Source organism: Syngnathus scovelli, chromosome 5, assembly GCF_024217435.2.
Source record: "Syngnathus scovelli strain Florida chromosome 5, RoL_Ssco_1.2, whole genome shotgun sequence".
Taxonomy (NCBI): domain Eukaryota; kingdom Metazoa; phylum Chordata; class Actinopteri; order Syngnathiformes; family Syngnathidae; genus Syngnathus; species Syngnathus scovelli.
This window is the reverse complement of record NC_090851.1, coordinates 15169473-15188601: the sequence shown is the minus strand read 5'-3', so window position 1 is coordinate 15188601 and position 19129 is coordinate 15169473. Positions and strand designations below refer to the sequence as shown.

General features: G+C 42.5%; 1 long non-coding RNA gene across 2 annotated transcripts; it reads left to right on the top strand.

Annotated features, from left to right (window-relative positions):
* Window positions 1-4887: 4887 nt before the first annotated feature.
* On the top strand, window positions 4888-9820 carry LOC137840322 (uncharacterized). 2 transcript variants are annotated; one of them, XR_011086888.1, is made up of 6 exons: window positions 4888-6702; window positions 7285-7352; window positions 8173-8450; window positions 9000-9063; window positions 9142-9288; window positions 9600-9820. It is a non-coding gene; the product is annotated as an uncharacterized lncRNA (long non-coding RNA). The 2 variants fall into 2 exon arrangements; XR_011086887.1 differs by having other exon boundaries at window positions 8173-9063.
* Window positions 9821-19129: the final 9309 nt, after the last annotated feature.

Here is a 19129-nt window from a genome sequence, read left to right as displayed (position 1 = left end):
AGGTCAGCAGCACGCCATCCCCACTGTAAACAGTGTTGACGTTGCACTGCACTGAAGAGATGTTGAGAGATTCCAGGGAGAGAGGAATCCAGCCAGCATCTTTTTAAAACAGACAGATAAATAAAAATTATTGATGTTGTCAATAAATTTAAGAAAACATCATTAGACTGGAATGGTCTCGATATGACTTCAATAAAGCATGTAACTGACACCATTGCAGACCCCTTAACATACATCTGGGCACGAACAGGAATGGACACAACAGTAGACACCGACAGGGAGAAACACACGGGCAGGGCTTAAATACACAGGGTAACAAGAGGAAGCAGGTGACAGACATTACGGTAACGAAAGGGGTGTGGCCGAGCGAAGTGCAGGCCGAGCGTGCTCTGGCACGGGCGTGACAAGTACTACATTATCCTAAAGGTTGTACACGTGATCATTCATTTCTCTTGTTCGGAGACCCACTTACATTGTCAATGACTCCCGTACCACTGTGACAGACATATGTACACGAACGTAAAACAGGAAGTGGTATCGCCTGAAAATGGCCTTCGAAATAAATCAACCTACCTCAAACCAAAGCACGGCTGAATAACATAAATAACATGGAGAATTATTTACACGTACTGTAAATATGTTTTTAGAACAACTTTTATCTTTAATTTTTTATAACAAGGTACAAATGTACATACTGTAAATATGTTTTTAGAATTCTTATTATTATAACAATTTCTTTATAAAAAGGTCCAAGTGTATGCACTGCATGCCCTTTGCTGGCGTGTGGGGAAGTTTTGTGCCATAATTCCTCAATTGAAAAGTTTTAGTTTGACTTTTCAATTTTTTTTAATGAAAAAAAAATCTGCGATGTAGTGAAACTGCAATAAACGAACCGCGATGTAGCGAGGGATTACTGTATTTCCTTTTTTAGTAGCAGCTCCTACTGAGAACTGATTTCCAGCAAACTTTGGAGCATAGAGAACATTATACATCTTCACGTTTTGCATCACTTATTGCGAAGATCATTTTCAAATTATGTAGTAGTACTAAGGACTACTATTCTCAGCATACTTCAGGATTCCCATAAGGGATTGCATGTAATGTGGGCACGAAGTTTGGAAGTAAAGATACCTCGAAGCAACCTGTCTGTGTCCAGTGTGATCATTATACATGGTGTCAGAAGTGGCAAACTGAGTCTCCGCGTTAGTTTGAGCAAAAGTGTTAGCTGACGAAATGTTTTTGTGCAGTTTGAACCGAAACGACGACGACAGAGCCCCGAGCGGAGTGATAGCTTGTTAGCACCAGCACACAGGCAAGTGAGGCAAGCAACGGTGCACCTGAGGTCCCGCCTGTGAAAGAGAGAATGAAGGGAGATGGCGACAGCTGTGCAACTGACACCCCCAGACCCATTTGACTTTTCAACCCCTCCAGAATGGCCACGGTGGATCCGCAGATTCGAGAGGTTCCGCATTCCAACGGCTTTCAACAACAGGGAGGAAGGATACCAGGTGAATTCACTCCCGTATGCAATGGCAGATGCAGCGGATAATGTGCTCGCAGTTTTGCCATTAACTGAGGCTAATAAAAAGAAATATGCGGCTGTTAAAGCAGCATTTGAGCAGTACTACGTTGGAGCAGCACTTGAGCAGTACTACGTTGGAAAGCACACACCGACGGCCGATGTTTTTTTGCCTCTGCTGCGGAAAAAGTGCGATAGAGACTCGGATTGTGTCCGTCTGAACCACCGCACCCCTTTTTCAGGACTCAACATTCTCCACAGAATAACATTCAACCGCTCATTTTTGTTAACACGTATTAAAAACAGGGGCAGCATGACGATGTGGATCCAGGTCCGCAAGGAGACCCGAACCGTGGACGACCTCTCCAGGATGACCAACATCGAGACCCACCCCGTGAAAATACGGGACATCTTCAATGTGAGCCCACAGGAACAGCGCCTCTTCTACCGAGGCAAGCGGATGGAAGATGGCCACACAATATTTGATTATAAAGTGGGGCTCAATAACATTGTCCAGCTGCTGATTTGCACCCAAACAGATCCTCTGGACAGGCCCCTGGCTAAGGACCCCCCACAAGCGTTGCGTGCCCCGGCCTCCGCAGTCCTTCGGGCCGAAAGCCCCTACTGTCCCGCTCCGGTCTCCCCTGCTGTTGGAAACTTCCCCCGATAAAGACAATGATCGCAACGACACAGACTGCCGACGAGAGCAAGCCGGACGCCATTGCCCCTAATAACTCAGCTAGCACAAAAAATGGCATCAAGCCTTCGAGTCCCATGTGCGACTTCAACTGCTGACATCCAGCAAGAACACGCTAGTGGACCCGGGAATTGGGAAATACAAAATTAATCAGCTAGTAGACTGCAGGGACGTGACCGTGGGCGCCTGGTTTGAAGCCTGTGTAGAAAATGTGACGCGCACCACAAAAGGACCCATCAAGAACAAGGTGGGGCGGCCCCCTAAAAGGACTAATGGAAAGTTGGAGGGCGAGCAGGGGCAGCAGCCCCTCGGCCCGGGCCAAGGCACGGACACTGTCAGGAATAACGTTGACACGGGGGGAATATATATGTATATATGTATGTATGTATGTATGTATGTATGGATGGATGGATGGATGGATGGATCACGAATCACGAATACGTCAAACACACAGATCACAGCTCAAAGAACCACTGCTGCCTACTCCCCTGCCGGACCGCCCGTGGCAAAGGACTGGAATCTGTTCGAGTGATCCAAGAGAGAGTACTTGTTGATCATAGACTATTTCTCAAGATACACTGAAATAGCAGAGCTCAAAAGCACTTTGGCTGAAGTGAGGATCAGAGCTATTAAAGAGGTCTTCGCCAGGCATGGGACTGCAGAGATTGTGGTACCGAACAACGGGCCCTAGTTTTCATTATCAGTGTTCAGGGAGTTTGCGAAAGAGAACAACTTCACACATATCACAAGCAGCCCCCGCTACTCTCAGGCAAATGGGGAGGCGGAAGGCACGGTACAGACCATCAAAGACTTGTGGAAAAAAGACAGCGACCACAGTAGAGCGCTACTGGCCTACAGGTCCACCCCGTTGGCACACAGATTTTCACCAGCACAGCTGCTGATGGGAAGAAACCTAGGTACATCTCTACCACAATCAGCAACCAAGCTGGATCCTAGGTGGCCAGACCTGCAGGCCTTTCGCATAAAAGAGGAAAAAAAGAGGATTAGGCAGGCCACAAACTACACCCTGAGACACCATTCAAGACCCCTCCCACAACTGACTGCTGGTCAGAAAGTTTGCATTACCACTGTTAGAAAAATTTATATATATACAGTATGTCATCATGCGTTCTCTAATCAATGCTTTACTGCAATATTACTGCAATATATGCTTGCTGTTTGGCTTTGCTGTTTTTTATGTTGTGCTACAGAAAAGAAAGGTTACAGTTGGGTCACGAGAGACGTGACGGCTGGGTCAGGCAGGACGCAGCTACCAGCTTGCAACTCTGCAAAAAGAGAACGTCTAAGAGAACGTCAACCGAGACAATTCGTAGAAACAACATGCCTGACCACAGTCTTACAATCTCAGATGGAGCGGCAAGAAAACGTCAAGTTTCCTGTTTTTATCATAGAGACAAAGAGAGATGCTGATTGCTTAAATTGTTTTGCAGACATTGCCATATAAGTATGTAACACCTTGTGTTTATTTTTGCTTACGAGACAAAGCCCACATGCTTTCCCCCCTCCCTTAGGGGCTTTTGTCTCACATTGTGGGTAGGACAAATCCAAATAAAAAGAGCAGGAGTTCATACAGATATTTAGTGTAGTGAGATTGTTGTAAGCTTTCTGTATTGCACTCCGCGCGAACATTCAAATTAATATTCTTGTCTCATTGTGATTTCTGTTTGCTGAGTCTTTTCTCTTTACTTTATAGTACACATGTCAGTAAAATAAACCTGACAACCACTGAGAGAACCACAGGAGCTGTCATCAGATCAGCCAACAGTCCGAGGTATTATGTAGAGACCGACAGGGGTCTACTCAGAAGAAACAGAAGTCACCTCTGACCTACAGGGACTGTTACCAGATTTGGTCGGGTGACAAAGCCGCCTGACAAATTGGAAATGTGAATGAAACGAACTTATGTTCCCAAAGAAGAAAGATGAGGGGAAAAATATTTGACAGGTGAGTCACGGCCTCTGCTGTCCGTTCACCCCTCCAGAATGCTGAGATTTGACTCACCTGTCAAATCTGACAGGTGAGCCACGCCTTCATTCATCAGCTGATAAAGACGTGTCACAACTACACCAGTGACACTCTGATGAAGGCAGAAGTACACGCCGAAACATGTCAGGTAAATCAACCTTTATCACAGATAAAGAACCAGTAAAATAATCTATACGTGAAGACAAAATGAACGTAGTACAACTATTACGAGAAAGTTACGGAGAGAAATGCGTCAAGGGATTTCACTTCCTGGAAAAGCTACACAGACACTTGGATAGCATACATGAACAGGAATTTACCGCCACAAAAAACGACACATCCGAAAATTAGACAGAGTCATCACACAAAAAAAGAAGATACAACAGGACCGCACACACATCAACGACAAATGGATTCACAACATGTCACGTCACAAACTCACACAGGCAGAGCGCAGCATACTGGCGAAAGGACTGAACTACGCGATCACACCCAAAAACATACCCCACGAGGATTTCATTTTAGCCACGGAGTTGGCATGCGAAAAAATACACAATCCAGGACAGAAAGCAGCACTACGTAATGAAATTGCAGGTATACTAAAAACGGCTAAATCACCACCCGGCAATGTTACCAAACAGGAAGCAAGAGCAATGAATACAGTAGCAAAAAATGAAGACATCACAATCCTCCCAGCAGACAAAGGCAGAACAACAGTCATCATGGACACAGACACTTACGAAGAACAGATGCGACAGTTACTACAGGACGACATCTATGAAGTGGTAAAAAAAGACCCAACAGAAGACAAGAAAAATAAACTCAAAGCATTACTTAAACCACTACTTATTGAAAATAAAATAGACAAACAGTCATACAATCACTTAGAACCCACAGCAAACATCATCCCCAGGATCTATGGCACGCCAAAAATCCATAGACCAGGTACACCTCTCCGCCCCATTGTAGACGGCATAGGATCAGTTACCTACAACCTTTCAAAAGCACTCACAGAAATAATAAAACCACTACTAGGACTCACAGATCAACACTACAAAAACTCGCCACAGAACTCACCCACATAAAAGTACAGAACGATGAAATGTTCATATCACATGTCACAAAAACACCCACACAGGCCACCATAAACACAGTACATGACGGATTATTAGCAGACAGGACACTCAAGAAACGCACAAATTTAACAGTACAGGACATCACTCAACTACTCCATTTTATTGCCACTTCCACATACTTCCAATACAGGAAAACAATTTACAGACAAAAAGAAGGATTCCCCATGGGAGACCCACTGTCTGCCATCATTTGCAGCTTTTTCATGGAGGACTTGGAACAAAAAGCACTCTCAACAGCCCTGGACATATATAAACCCACATTATGTTAACGCTACGTAGATGACATTCTGGAAAAAATAAAAACAGGACATACACAACACCTCTCAACACCATAGACACCACCGGCAATATCAAATTCACTCACGAAGAGGAAACAGATCGATCCATAGCCTTTCTAGACATCAACATACACCACACAGACAACGGAGATATCAAAATAAAAGTACACAGAAAACCCCCACACACTGACCAATACCTCCTCTGGACATCTGAACACCCCACTATACATAAACTGTAGTCAAAACATTACACGAATGCACAACAATAATCACGGAACCGGCGGACAGAACACAGGAAGAAAAACTCGTACAACACGCACTTAAAAGATGTCAGTATCCACAATGGGCAATAACTAAAGGTGCAGGACAGGTCAAAAACTACAACAACACAGGGGGGATAGAAAAAACAAACAAGTAAACAAGAACACAGAGGAATGGTGACGTTGCCGTACGTGAGAGGGATTACGGAACGCATCCAAAGAACCATGAGAAAATACAACATTAACACACCTGTCAAACCACACACAATAGTCCGTCAGATACTGGTTCACCCAAAGGACAGAATCCACCCGGAAAACAAATGCAACTCCATATACGAGATCCCATGCAAATCATGCAATAAATCATACATCGGGGAGACAGGGAGGAACTTCATTACAAGAAAAACAGAACACAAGAAGGAGTGTGAGAAGGAGACAGCAACAAGACAAGAGCAATAAAACAACAAGCAGAACAGGAACACTACAAGTCAGCCAACACCGACCACTGCAAAAGAGAGAATCACATCATGGACTGGGAAAAGGCCAGAGTCATCCGCACCGAAGAAAACAAACATCAGCGTTGGATCAGGGAGGCCATCGAGTTCCGCAAGCGGGGCCCGAGGACCATCAACAGAGATGAGGGAGCTTTCATGCTCTCTACCACCTGGAGCAGCATTCTGGAGGGGGGAACGGACAGCAGAGGGCGTGACTCACCTGTCAAATCTGACAGGTGAGCTGCACCTTCATTCATCAGCTGATAAAGGCGCGTCACAACTTCATCAGTGATACTCTGATGAAGGCGGAAGTACACACTGAAACATAACAGGTAAATCAACCCAAATAATTTGTCTGTGATAAAAGATTAGATTAGATTCAAATTTATTGACAATGTACAACACAAGTACAGTACAGCGAAAAGAACAGTAAAATAAAAAATAAAAAAATATTATTATTATTATTATATTATTATTATTATTATTATTATTATTATTATTATTATTACAGTAGCTTAATTAACGTGCTGCACATCGCTCTCAATTTAAAGACCCCTTTCTTTCGTTGGGTAATAATATGCTCTGAATGTTGAAAGTGATTCCATTGATCTTTTTCCAGTTTCCGTTTGATTCCTTTAAATGTGCACTTTCAATTGTGTCTGTTTTTCACACATTTCAATCCCCAGGTTTAATCAATTACATTGCGTGTTCAAATGCTCCTGGCCCAGCCCCTCTGTCAAATTTTTTAACCCATTCTGGCCCGCGAGTCAGAAAGTTTGCCCACCCCTGCTCTAGCATGTTCACCCAATGGTATAATCACATTTCAGATGAATTTATAGGGATGTGTTGAGTTGTCAGTGTTATCTGTGTAACTAATAAAATTTCAACGCTACGACAAAACATCTTTTTTTTAGGCTCCACCATGCATAAAAGTGGGTGGAGACTCCAAGCTGTACTCATTAGAGCAAACCTGACGACAGAGGTAAGTGGTTTGTCAGCTATCTCCCCTCCAACTCGAAAATTGATTTTCAATAAACATTGTGAGCCATGTGCTTTTATTAATCAATTATTTTAACCTGGACTGTTGTGTTGGCGTGGAAATTAGCATTTCCCAACTGGGTGGAAGTTAATGAAGTATTCCAAGATCCTCTCGTTTCATTTACTATACTATACTATACTATACTATACTATACTATACTATACTATACTATTGTCCTGTTCTCAAAAGTGTCTTTTTCGGAGGTACATCCTGATGAATTTGGTATGAATTAACTCCATCAGATGCATGAATGTGAACAGATGATCAGAAAATAAGTTCTAAAACAAGCATAGTTTTAAATCTGCTATACTGTTTTACCCGTGAAAATTAATGCTATATCGTAAAAAGGCCGTTCGAAGTCCGCGAGCAAGGCTTTTGCTGTCCGCGTGTGCACAATGGGACAAAATGGACACCGCCACACCCATGTGCTTGCAATTAGAGTTAACGAGGAACAACATTGCTGGTTTAAAGTCAAATTGGATACACAAACAAACAAAGGAAAATTAGTAGAATCGCATGCTACAAAAACAAGCAACATTTAAAGTTGCTTTGGCCGCTTCCGGTCATCCCTTTTGCAATTCGTTCGAGTGAAGGCAAAGTGCTTCACCTTGTCCCCAAATGCTGCAGAGGGATATGCATATGCCAGATTGAGAAGTACTTTGCAAATTTTTAGAAATTCTCTTCACATACTTGGAATCATATGGAAAAAAAAAAAAGGTCCCAAACATTCCGGATCTTTATTGATTGTCACTTTCTCTTTCAGAATGGAGAGAAAAGTGATGACGGCGAAGGTGGTGGCGTTGAGGAGGGAGATTCAGGCCAGAGGATGGAAGCATTATGGTGTTTCTAGCTATGAAATGGACGGCCACGTCTGTTGCCCTCTGTGACGGTACCAGCGTTTACAAGATGACTCTCTTTAGTCATCTGGCTAGCCAAGTCACAGAGGGTAGCAGTTACGTTTTCGGCAATTTCATGACAGAGGCGGGAACCCCCAAAGTGCTCCTTACGCAAAAGAGCAGCAAACTCTACATGGGGGCAGAGGTAGAGTGCAGTGAAGCCTTAAAGGTTGAGGCACTATGTGCTCATTTTACTGCCGTCATTGCCATCGTCTGTCACTGAAGTCATCAGGAACACTCCTGAGGACTTGGTGACCATTGAAGGCAATGTACAAAGCGTACGTTTACTTCACGCACACATGCATGTTTAAATATATATTTTGAATTGTATGTTATGAGCTTTCTTGGACATATTCTGTTATTATTCCCAGTGTATGGTTGTTGCATCAGTGTGGAATTTTTGTTTGCACCATAGTGTTTTTCTGATATTGCGGTACATTGCGGTTCATTCTCAACTTTTGAGGGAGTATCGATGGCCAAGTGCATTGTGTGCGCCCTAGATTTATGCTCACCGGAAATTTGGACACTTCAACAAATTGGCATAAGTTTCTAAATGAGTGACAAGGTCGGATGCTAGTTTTGCTTTTGTAGATGTTGGCCCAGAAGGACACTGCTGCTGAAAATAAAAAAAAGTATTCCCTTGCATTTAACATTGCAGGATAACACAAGCATATGTCTGTTTGTTCCAAATTAGAAACAGCCAAGCAGAATGACGTCAGTGCATGTTGGTGCCATTGAGCATCGTCTACGTAAAACAAGTAAGCAATCTGTCGATTTACTGTTATTGCACTTCACACATGCAGACTGAAGTAATATTTGGTTTTAAACTATTGCAGAACGAAGCTGTGGTAAGAGTGGGGATTTGGAGGGAGGCCAACTTGACCCCAATTAAGGTCGGGGTCTTGTATACATTCAGTCACCTGAACGCCGTGACGAATGAATTTGGGCTGTCTCTGAACACGACACAGTATTCAAAGATATGGGTGCGTAAAGAAAAGGATGTAAAATGGAAAAAGAATTTTATTTCAGTTTAGGTTGTTTTGAATGAATGAGTTTTTTGAATGAATGAGAAAAAACTGAAACAAATAAACAGTAAATAGAACATTTCAATTCATTTGCTTTGGTTTGGCCTTGTTCCCCAAACAAATCGAACTCCGAATGCCGGCTAGTAATTGCATGTGATGTGACTGTGATGAATTGACCTTTAACTTTATAGACTTATTTGTGACCTTTGAGTTATATAATTGTTCTCAGTTTTCACCTGAGCAAACCTAATTGTGTTTTTATTCACTAGGTATGCGAGTCAACTCTAGAATTCCTTGCTATTGGACTGATGATTGAAGATGAGGTCAAGTTGGTGGATGGGGACAGGGAAGAAAAAATTATTCCAATGACTGTGTGGAGCAAGACCTTCACTGAGCTTCCCACTATACCACGTAGTGCACTCCCACTAAAAGTGGTGTATTCACAGAGCGAAGTGATGGAAATATGTAAATAAACATTTTATTTAGCCAATTCTGTCCATTTGCCTACATTGATTTCTGCCAGAGTTTGAGGTTGGATGGGGTGCAGTTGCACTTTTTATTGGGAAGAGCTTAAATTTTCTGTTTGAAAGCATAGCTCTTTGTGCCACTTAAATATTTGACTGCATTATTTTGTCAGATGCATCAACAAAGCAATGAAGACCAAATTTTAGGACAAATTTGAAGCAAAGTGTAAAGTGAATCTCTGGACGGTCCAATTCAGAATAATGAGGTAGGTAGTTAATGCTGAATGAATTTGATTCTTTGAGAGGCGCACATTGCAACGTACAGGCATCGTAGCCTGAAATGCACAATTATAACTGTAATTTCAGCCTGGGGGGTGGTCTGTTAGTACATTGTATACAGTACAGCAGGGGTGCTCAATACGTCGATCGCGATCGACCAGTCGATCGCCAAGCTGGTTGATCACATGACGTTTAAAAAAAAAAAAAAAATTACTGTACGCTAGAATCCAGCCCATCGCTTGATTGACATACAGGTACTAGGCCTGTCGGGAGGCAATCACAGTGAACCGCACATGCGCAATAGACTGACTACAACCCCTCACTGCAGTAGTGGTATAGGAAATGGATGGATGGTAGAATGGATGGATATCCAGAACTCCCCAACGTCCCAGCAGCAGTATCCTTTGTCCTCAGCATCCTCATTTTCCACTGGATTTGTGGAGAGGATTCCTTTTTTTTTTACATGTTTTAACTTTATCTTACCATTTTTCACAACAACTGTTTTTTGCACTTAGCGTTTTATGGGCTTATCGTTTTTGGCACTTATCGTTTTCCTGCTGACCGTTTTTGGCGCTTATTGTTTTCTTGCGTCCCGTTTTCCGCGCTTATCGTTTTCTCCATTACTGTTTTTTTCACATTTACCATTTTCTCGCTTACCGTTTTTCGCGCTTACTGTTTTTCGTGTACCATTTCTCCCGCTTACCGTTTCCCGCGTTAACCGTTTTGTCGCTTACCGTTTTTCGCGCTTAACCTTTTTTGCGCTTGCTGCTTTCCAGCTTACCATTTTTCGCGTGTATCGTTCTCTCGCCTACCGTTTTTTGCGCTTACCGTTTTTTGCGCTTACCGTTTTCCGCACTTATTGCTTTCCCGCTTACCGTTTTTCGCGCTTACCGTTTTTCGCGTTTTTCATTTTTCGCGCTTAACGCAAAAAGCATTCCCTAAAATTTTTTCAGCTTCTTCGCCTTCACACGCAATTTCTCCAGGAATTGCTTTTCTAGTTATTCCACTTATTCTGTTCACTTTTTTGATGTTTAACTAGTTCTACACACTTCAACCGATTCACTCCGTTCCACTTTTAAGTTATTCCAAATATTAATGACACCATTATTCTCCTTTTTTTCCATTCAAAAATTTTTCCGTTTTATGTCGTCCCAGTTTGAAATTCACATCATTCAACACATTCAAATTACATTGGGGACATTCCCAAACTTGCCAAATTAAAACTTTCACGTTTTCACGTTTAAAATTTGCGCAAAATTTTGCAAAATTTCCTTTTTCACTTCTCATTTCTACATTTTTCAACCGATTCAACACATTCTAACTCATTTACATCCTTCCAGTTTGAAATTCACATCATTCAGCACATTCAAATTACACTGGACATTCCCAAAATTGCCAAATTCAAAACTTTGACGTTTTAACGTTTAAAATTTGCGCAAAATTTCACAAAATTTCTCCAAATTTCATTTTTCACTTCTAATTTCTACATTTTTCAACTTCTTTGCCTTCACACGCAGTTTCTCCAGGAATTGTATTTTATAGTTATTATTATTATTATTATCTGCCAGAAAGAATTCTTGGCATCCAAAAACAGAGAATACTGTCGCTGCAACTTCTTCCACGCTGCACATTGGGTGGTGGAGCATCTTCAACACCGTGTTGAGGTCCAAAAGACCTCAACACAGCTCTTCTGTGAGTCTTTAGTGATATCACATTGCATTTTGCACCCGTGTCTACTTTCATTTCAACGTGTTTGTCGCTTATGTCCATAGTGACAAATCCCTCATCTTTCTCAGCACTTTCAGAATTGACACAGCCTGATTTTGTTCTTGTCCTTCTTGTGTGTTGCTACCATGGATGAGACCCAGTCGGTTGGCACTGTGACTGGTGTTATGACGTCAATGCACTGCATAAGCTCAAGCAGGCCCCTTACTCTCTCGCGCATTGCAATAGGGACGCGGTGGGCAGGGCGGACCACAGGCTGCACATTGGGATCCAGCTTCATGGAGTACGTGACAGAAAGTTCTCCCTGCTCATTGCTGAGAAGGTCCTTGTACTGAGCTAGTACTTGTAAGCTGAAGTCAGTGTTGCTTTCCATGGTGACCTGGTGGACATCAAGGCTACATTTGATGTCTGGTGCCTCCATAAAAGACGAGGCTGACTGTTTTCCCTTGCTTGATTAGTTGTTATCCATTTGTCACTCGTCTGTGATTCTTCAGTGGTATCAAATTGCATTTTGCCCCTGCATCAACTTTCATTTCAATGCGTTTGATCCTCAAATTGCTAATAAACTATTCGAATGTCTCATCTTGCTTCTGGTTTCTTCTGAAACTTGTGTTTGTCATCATCCTGTTATTTTGTGGGTTGCCGATTTCAGCGAACTTTCTTTTAAAGGCACACCGGATCCTCTCTGGACTCGGCGGTAGTGACAATCCTGAACCATCCTTCACTGTCAGAAACCCGCACCTTTGGGGCATAGACAATTGAACGCTCCCGCTCGATGGCCGCTGTTTCAGCGATGTTGAGGAGGATGTAAGCCTGGTCTTGGCTGTGCCGCGGCAATTAAGACATATTCCTTTTCAAAAACACGCCAATTCTCTGCGATGTTCTCGTTGAAAATGAGGGGGTCGGATCTGCAAAATACTTCCGCCATTACAGGGAAGAAGAGCAGCTTGTTGGCATTATGCTAGCCAACGCGAAAACGTGACGAAATAAACAAGCATTACACGTACATGGTAAAGAAAAGATAAAAACTCGCCAGCAAGTGATCTTATTCCTGACACCATGTAAAAGTTTGCTCTTGAGTGCGTCAATGATCACACCAGGGTTGCCGTTACTGTAGTTTATTTCAACTGAACATCATGGCTGGCGCCAAATACATATAAAACAGTGGAACCAGGGAGATAAGCATTCCGATTTGCCCGCGGCACGCCTGTTCAGTGGCCTGCGATAAACAATGTATATAATAATCATTCAAGGAATGATCTATATACATGATAAGGTCATTCGATTTACCTAGGGACATAGTTTCAATATTCCCACAGCAAAATATTCATATTTTCACCCCAGCATAATTCACATTCTGACAGAATCCAACTGAATTCCCCACTCATATGTGAGTTTGGGACGGGTTTTTATGATGTCTTTGTTTTTTTCTAAATTTCTATCAAGATCAATGACATCGGAAAAAGCTAAAATGAAGGAACAAAACTGTCATGAAATTTTGCCAATAATGTTAAGACTAAAGGAACTTATGACATTGTAAAGACTTCAAAAAGCAGACAAAAAGGCTGGTAAATTTGCTATTGTTAAAATTGAATGGCCTGTGACTGAGTTGCCTGTGTGAATGCGTGTGCGGCTCTTTACGGGCAAGTAAGAGCAAAGAGAAGCATTTTTATTCTAGATGAGCATAGGGAACGACTGTCTGCCATAAAAGCAATCCCTGCGGTACAGCCGCGGTTAGCCTGTTTCTTTTTTGGCTATCAAAGATTTCCACACAATTGCTAGAAATCGGTGTTCCTAAAGAGCATACGATGTCTCAAGACATGAATCACAACTTCTTCATACATTTTTCTGAAATGCTTCATGTCTTAAGCTTCATTTTGCCATCATTAGATGGGAATGCTTTATTGTGTTAAGAAGGTTATCTCATCATCACAAGGTGAATGGACCCTGACACAAAGTAAGGGCACCAGCACAAACACACCCAAGCAATTATGGAGACAGATTGACTCCGCAACACAACTCACACGACACAAACAGCCAGCCTGAATGCACAGTCCTTTCTAAATAGGAGGTTCAATCAGTGCACCTTGTGGCACATCTGAAACCAATCACTGATGAAGCCACTCCCCCCTGCACTGATGGGTCGGCTGGGTACGAGGGGCACCAATCAGGGATCACAACCAATCAGATCATATATGGCCTCAAAATATTGTAAGAGGATACATTTACAATAGTTGTACAATTTGGAGGATACATTTACAAAATATTATACTGAAACATATTGTTGTGCAACAAGCAGCGACTGCCAAAGCAGTACGACTTTGTGCAAACAAACAAACCTTTTGGCAAACAACCCAAAACAGTAGGATACAAACAATTCCATTAAACAATTCAAGTTTCAACATGGAAATTAAAGTGCAAACATTGTTTGCTAAATAGGTAAGAAATCTGCAGATAAAACAGCATCCAAAACACCTCAATGGGAAAGATTTGCATGATCACTGGCAGCTAGCATCTTAAATAAGACACACTGGCCTCGTAGAACTCAATGCTGGCATGATGAACGCCAACGCTTATGTCCACACATCTTAAAAGACACGATTTTCAAATTTCCCAATTTTCAACCCCTGTTCTATAACTTTAAATGAAAAAAAGGAACAATACCACTTAAAACGTTAGTGAAAAAGCAGTGAAAATGAGCTAAATTACTTCAAATTGGGTAGCACATTGGTCGACTGGTTAGCCCAGGGGTCGGCAACCCGCGGCTCCAGAGCCGCATGCGGCTCTTTAGCACACCCCTAGCGGCTCCCTGGAGCTCTTGCAAAAATGCGTGAAAATGGAAAAAGATGTTGTTTTGTTTTGTTATTTTAAATATGGTTTTTAGATGGTAATCATGACACAAACGTTCTTATGAGAGAGGGTAAGAAGGTATCAGGCTTTGATGTCTATTCATATGCAAATGAGTTAGGGGTCATAAAATTTTGTGACCTTTTTATGACTTGTTATGGTATCATAAATCACCCCCTTTTGAATTGGGGCGGGGTTGGGGGCATCAAGATGGTCACGATTGGCGCCATCTTTGACTGTCGCCATTTTTGGTTTGCTGGCGCCATTTTTAACATGTGGATATGTATGGGCATGTATTTTTATGAATCAAGACAGATGCAGCATCTGAGCTAGCTTTGCTACCAGCCCGTACGTGTGGCTTGAAGGGGCCCGTTTTGTTGAGAAGGTGAAGAGGAGGGGGTGTTTGTGTCAGTGTGGGGGGTCACGAGAGTCGTCATTATTGGTGCCAAAGTTGTCTGGAAGAGTCGCATGTAATTTGAGAAACAATAGTTTAGCCAAAGTTATCTGAAAGCGAGACGCATGTTATTTGACAAACAATAGTTTAGAGGATCAAGGGGGTTTTGTTGAGAAAATCATTGAAGTGTCGTTAGCATGGTGCCAAAGGTATCTGAAAGATAAAAAAATCAAGGTGTTGGCGCATGTAATTTGACAAATAGTGGAGTCGGCATTATTGGTGCCAAAGACCATAGGCGGTCTTATCCCCGCAGAATTTGAAGTTGGTCTAGTGCGAATAACCAGCGCTCATTTTTGAGAAGACAAGCCATCGCTCTGAGCAACGGAGTCGAAGCGCGTCAAAAGCTGTTTCGAGGATGGTTAAAGGTAAGTCCATCCATCCATCCATTTTCTGAACCGCTTAGTCCCCACGGGGGTCGCGGGCGTGCTGGAGCCTATCCCAGCTGTCATCGGGCAGTAGGCGGGGGACACCCTGAACCGGTTGCCAGCCAATTGCAGGGCACACAGAGACAAACAACCATTCGCACTCGCACTCACACCTAGGGACAATTTTCTCGCAATAATAATGATAATAATAATAATAATAATAATAATATGCTGCGGTTATTTTATAAAGCAATATGTAATGTTTATATAATATTTGCAGACATCATCGCTCTTGCCGATGTCCACGCATTTTTTGACGACGACTTTAGCGACGTTTACCTAACACAATCAGACTACGGTGAGTCAATAGTGCATCTAAGATAGTTCATATAAATGTTAGTAGTTGATGATTTTATTTTATGTATGTAACAGATCTCGTGGCCGCGGCCACTGGGAAAAACAATCAGCCTCTGGTTGACCTGTTGACCGCTAACCCTGTCGATTCATCGCCGGTTGCTATTGACAACGTTCCACCGACATTTCAGCCTAACAACTGCTCTGTTATAATTGATCACGAAATAGATGTTCTTGATGACAACACACGAGCATTTCAACACATCCCCCAGCAATCTAACAGCGGTTCTGTATTAGCTGATCAGCGCGGCGGTTCTGTTGTAGTCAATAGACCGCATTTCAATAATGTAGAGGTAAGGCGACAGTTAAATATACCATCGCAACAGAACATGAATGATTTTGCAACCTTCTCCCTCCAGATTGAAGGTAAAATAGATGATGTCGTGCTAGAGGTGGTTAGCCGAGCGCAACCAGGTGATGTAATTCAGATCGAGTTAGCGGCTGGTAACGATAGAGCTCACATCTACCAGCAAACTACTGATATAAGTGTATCAGACATGCTTGAGCGTTTAGCCCAATCAAATACAGAGGTTCTGGCTGATGAGGGCTTAGAGCTCATTGCACAAATAGTCACTCCATTGCGCGGTGGAATGCGTCGCAGGTTGTTGAACACTACCAACAGAGAGATTTTGAGGTTGAAAAAACGACATTTACACATATCTCGTAATAAAGACAACAGTTTGTGTTTCGCTCTCTCACTAACCTATCTGCTAAATGACACACTCACAACAAAACAGGCCACAAGACAGGCACGGCTCTTACACGAGAGTGTAGGATTGGATTGTCAAACACCTGTAAGTCTGGGCGATGTTCATAAATTTGACAAAGTCCTCAAACGGAAAATAACTGTAATGTATTGAAAAGAGAACTGCCGCCCTATGACTTTTTTCGACACGCATTACCCCAAAACAGATAAGGACACTTTATTTGTCTTATACCTCGAGGGTCATTATTACGATGTGAAAGCGATAGAGGCATTCGTTGGTCATGCATTCTTTTGCAGGCTTGTTACAAAGGGCACGAGAATTGGCAACAGCACCAGTGTGAAGGACACTGTAGCGTTTGTCTCGATCCGTGTTGTAAACAACGACGGATTAAACCCGTCATCTGCCCCGACTGTAACAAAACTTGTCGTAATGAGGAATGCTTTACCAAACATAAAGAGTTTCGATCAATGAATCGTGTGAGCAACTGCACTTCATACAAAAAATGCTTGCAGTGTGGTCTTCGGTATTATGTGAAAGCTGATGGTACTGGTGCTAAACATCGTTGCCCCGTTAAAAAGTGCACAGTGTATGATGAGATCTTAAATCAAGATGATGCCTTGCTGAACCCCCACATGTGCTACATACAGCCCATCAAGCCTCAACCACCGTGCAAAAATGTAGTCTACTACGTTTCGAAACCTATGTAGATACAGATGGTTTACACAAACCTTTTTTCATCTGTTGCAAATCAAATAGACTGATGAAACAATGGTTTGGCACAGATTGTGTTGACGAATTTCTCAGATTTTTTGAAGGCCACGGTTTAAACAAACTACGTTTGTTGCACATAATGCGAGAGGTTTTGATTCATACATACTGATAAGAAGAATGCTTGAATTAGGTCTCAAACTTGACATTCTGATGCAGGGGAGTAAAGTTCTATCATTTGTCGATTTAGACACAAAATCTCGATTCATAGACTCTCTCTCATTCTTGACGATGCCTCTAAATGCGATGCCTAAGGCCCTGGGGTTTGAAGACAAATCAAAGGGTTACTTCCCACACAAATTCAGCTCTTTAGAGCATCTAAACTACGTAGGGTCTCACCCTGACCCCGCGTACTACGGTATCGAGCGAGTGTCACCCTCGCAACGATCAAAGTTTGACGAATGGTATGCCAAAGAAGCTAACAATGTGTTTGATTTTGCTAAACAGGCGATAGCCTACTGTGTGAATGACGTTGATCTGTTAATGCAAGGGTGTGAGAAATTCAGGAGCGAGTTTTTTGAGGCCACCGGAACAGATCCATTGAATGCGGTAACAATTGCGTCGGCGTGCATGAAAGTTTTTCGCGCTAATTTTCTAACCCCTCAAACACTAGCCATTACACCATCAGACAACTATATGCGTCAGCACAAAGCTTTTTCGCACGATTCTATTCAGTACATGCAATGGATCATGCACAGCCAAAATATCCAAATTAGACATGCATTGAACGGGGGTGAAGTTAGGATAGACAACTACACGGTAGACGGCTATTCTGAAATCGGGGGGGTAAAAATAGTGTTTGAGTATTTTGGTTGTTATCACCACGGCTGCGCAGAATGCTTCGACCTCTCTAAAATATGCCCGACAACAAAACGCCCTTTTCAGGAGAGGTTTGATAAAACACAAAAGAAAATTCAGGACCTACAGCTTAGACAGGACGTGCACCTTGTAATTATGTGGGAGCATGAATGGTTGCAAACGAAAAAGATGAACATAGAGGTGAAGGAATTCCTGAAAAAAACCAAATTTTCTACACCACTCAAACCGAGGCAGGCTCTTTTTGGGGGCCGAACAAACGCATTTGTTTTAAGATACACGGCTGAGCCTAACGAACGTGTGTTGTATGTTGATGTGACGTCATTATACCCTTTCATCAACAGTACAGGCACCTACCCTATCGGTCATCCAACGATTATCCACGGCGATTTTAAAGACCCTAGGTCGTATTTCGGTTTCATCAGCGCCACAGTCAACCCACCCCGTGGTTTGTATTTTCCTGTTCTACCCTTCAAAACAGCTAAAGGTAAACTCGTCTTCACACTGTGCCGCACATGCGCTGAGTGTAACAACCAGCAGACGGCGTGTACACATAGTGATGAGCAAAGATCGTTAACAGGTGTTTGGACAACCCCTGAATTTGTTAAGGCACTTGATCTCGGGTACACGGTTGCAGATATTACCGAAGTATGGCATTACACAAGAACGAGCGACACAATTTTCCGCGATTATATGCGAACATTTCTAAAAGGTAAACAGGAATCTTCAGGTTATCCGGCTCACGTGGTCAACCAGGTGGATAGAGAAAGATACATAGAAGGGTATGCCATTCATCAGGGTATCCAACTAGACCCTTCCAAAATTGCTGTAAACCCTGGCAAAAGGCAAGTGTCAAAACTCTGTCTTAACAATCCATGGGGAAAACTTGCGCAACGTGAGAATATGACAAACACAAAAATTGTGACAAAATCTGAGGATTTTTTTGAACTTCTGTTTTCA